This window comes from Arachis ipaensis, chromosome B10 (genome assembly GCF_059453495.1).
Source record: "Arachis ipaensis isolate K30076 ecotype BB chromosome B10, ASM5945349v1, whole genome shotgun sequence".
Lineage (NCBI taxonomy): Eukaryota > Viridiplantae > Streptophyta > Magnoliopsida > Fabales > Fabaceae > Arachis > Arachis ipaensis.
In genome coordinates, this window is record NC_142435.1 from 116,527,427 (window position 1) to 116,530,593 (window position 3,167).

General features: G+C 39.1%; 1 non-coding gene across 1 annotated transcript; it reads right to left on the reverse strand.

Annotated features, from left to right (window-relative positions):
* Window positions 1-973: 973 nt before the first annotated feature.
* LOC148581417 (small nucleolar RNA R71) lies at window positions 974-1,081 on the reverse strand. Its single transcript, XR_015899393.1, has one exon. It is a non-coding gene; the product is annotated as a small nucleolar RNA R71 (small nucleolar RNA).
* Between the last annotated feature and the right edge of the window lie 2,086 nt (window positions 1,082-3,167).

A 3,167-nucleotide genomic window follows, 5' to 3' on the forward strand; every position in this document is an offset into this window, starting at 1 on the left:
TTCAAATCTTTTTCAATTAACTACTTGACTTTTTGATTGGTTTTAAAAAGTTTACTATTTCAATCATATCTTTTTCAAAGCTACCTAACTAACTCTCTCTTTCTAATTTTCGAAAATCCCTTTCCTCTTTTTCAAAATTCCTCTTTAATTAACTAATTGTTTTAAACTTTAATTTAATTTAATTTCATTTTTCCTTTTTTTTTAAATTTTCGAATTTTCATTTTAATTTTAAATTAAAAATAAAAATATTTTTATTTTAATTTGTTTAATTTTCAAATTCTCTCATCTCTCATCCCCTTCTGTTTATTTATTCATCTACTAACACCCCTCTTTTACCCAAGAATTCGAACTCATTCCTCTCCCTTGTGTTTGGATTCTTATCTTTTCGTTCCTCCATTATTCTCTTCTTATACTTACATAAGGAATCTCTATACTGTGCCATAGAGGATTCCATATTTTCTGTTCTCTTTTTTTTCATATGAGCAGGAACAAGGATTAGAACATTCTTGTTGAAGCTGATCCTGAACCTGAAAGGACTCTGAAGAGGAAGCTAAGGGAAGCTAAAGCACAACTCTCTAGAGAAAATCTGACAGAAATTTTCGAAAAAGAAGGAGACATGGCCGAAAATAATAACAATGTAAGGAAGATGCTTGGTAACTTTACTGCACCAAATTCCAATTTACATGGAAGAAGCATCTCAATCCCTGCCATTGGAGCAAACAATTTTGAGCTGAAACCTCAATTAGTTTCTCTGATGCAACAGAATTGCAAGTTTCATGGACTTCCATCAGAAGATCCTTTTCAGTTCTTAACCTCAATTGATCCCGAGGTCTACAGGCTTATGCTTTTCCCGTTTGCTGTAAGAGATAGAGCTAGAATATGGTTGGATTCTCAACCTAAAGATAGCCTGAACTCTTGGGATAAGCTGGTCACGGCTTTCTTAGCCAAGTTCTTTCCTCCTCAAAAGCTTAGTAAGCTTAGAGTGGATGTTCAAACCTTCAAACAAAAAGAAGGTGAATCCCTCTATGAAGCTTGGGAGAGATACAAGGAACTGACCAAAAAGTGTCCTTCTGACATGCTTTCAGAATGGACCATCGTAGATATATTCTATGATGGTCTGTCTGAATTATCAAAGATGTCATTGGACCATTCTGCAGGTGGATCTATTCACCTAAAGAAAATGCCTGCAGAAGCTCAGGAACTCATTGACATGGTTGCAAATAACCAGTTCATGTACACTTCTGAAAGGAATCCTGTGAATAATGGGACGCTTCAGAGGAAGGGAGTTCTTGAAATCGATACTCTGAATGCCATATTGGCTCAGAATAAAATATTGACTCAGCAAGTCAATATGATTTCTCAAAGTCTGAATGGATTGAAGGAATCATCCAACAGTACTATAGAGCCATCTTCTGAAGAAGAAGCTTATGATCCTGAGAACCCTGCAATAGCAGAGGTGAATTACATGGGTAAACCCTATGGAAACACCTATAATCCCTCATGGAGAAATCATCCAAATTTCTCATGGAAGGATCAACAAAAGCCTCAACAAGGCTTTAATAATGGTGGAAGAAACAGGTTTAGCAATAGCAAACCTTTTCCATCATCCACTCAGCAACAGACAGAGAATTCTGAGCAGAATTCATCTAGCTTAGCAAATATAGTCTCTGATCTATCTAAGGCCACTGTGAGTTTCATGAATGAAACAAGGTCCTCCATTAGAAATTTGGAGGCACAAGTGGGCCAGCTGAGTAAAAGGATCACTGAAACTCCTCCTAGTACTCTCCCAAGCAATACAGAAGAAAATCCAAAGAGAGAGTGCAAGGCCATTGATTTGACCATCATGGCCGAATCTAAAAGGGAGGAGGAGGACGTGAATCCTAGTGAGGAAGACCTCCTGGGACGCTCAGTGACCAATAAGAAGTTTTTCTTTGAGGAACCAAAGGAATCTGAGGCTCATCTAGAGACCATAGAGATTCCATTGAACCTCCTTCTGCCCTTTATGAGCTCTGATGAGTATTCTTCTTCTGAAGAGAATGAAGATGTTACTGAGGAGCAAGTTGCTAAGTACCTTGGTGCAATCATGAAGCTGAATGCCAAATTATTTGGTAATGAGACTTGGGAAGATGAACCTCCCTTGCTCACCAATGAACTGAATGCATTGGATAGGCAGAAATTACCTCAAAAAAATAGGATCCTGGTAAATTCCTAATTCCCTGTGACATAGGCACCATGACCTTTGAGAAGGCTCTGTGTGACCTAGGGTCAGGAATAAACTTAATGCCACTCTCTGTAATGGAGAAACTTGAGATCCTTGAGGTGCAAGCTGCCAGAATCTCATTAGAGATGGCAGACAACTCCAGAAAATAGGCTTATGGACTAGTAGAGGACGTGTTAGTAAAGGTTGAAGGCCTTTACATCCCTGCTGATTTCATAATCCTAGACACTGGGAAGGATGAGGATGAATTCATCATCCTTGGAAGACCCTTCCTAGCCACAGCAAAAGCTGTGATTGATGTGGACAGAGGAGAATTGGTCCTTCAACTGAATGAGGACAACCTTGTTTTTAAAACTCAAGGATCTCCTTCTGTAACCGTGGAGAGGAAGCATGAAAATCTTCTCTCACTGCAGAGTCAACCAAAGCCCCGACAGTCAAACTCTAAGTTTGGTGTTGGGAGGCCACAACCAAACTCTAAGTTTGGTGTTGAACCCCCACATTCAAACTCTAAGTTTGGTGTTGGGAGGTCCTAACAATGCTCTGCCCATCTGTGAGGCTCCATGAGAGCTCACTGTCAAGCTATTGACATTAAAGAAGCGCTTGTTGGGAGGCAACCCAATGTTATCTAATTATATTTAGTTATTTTCTATTGTTATTTTATATTTTCTTTAGGTTGATGATCATGTCAAGTCACAAAAACTACTGAAAAAAAAAAAAACAGAATGAAAAACAGCACACCTGGAGGAAGAGCAGTCTGGCATTAAACGCCAGAAACAAGCATCTGTCTGGTGTTTAACGCTAGAAACAATCATCTGCTAGGTGTTAAACGCCAGAAATAGGCTATATTTGGGCGTTTAACGCCAGAAACAAGCAGCAGTCTGGCGTTAAACGCCAGGATTGCATAGTAAGGGCGTTTTACACGCCTAATTGGAGCAGGGATGTTAAGTCC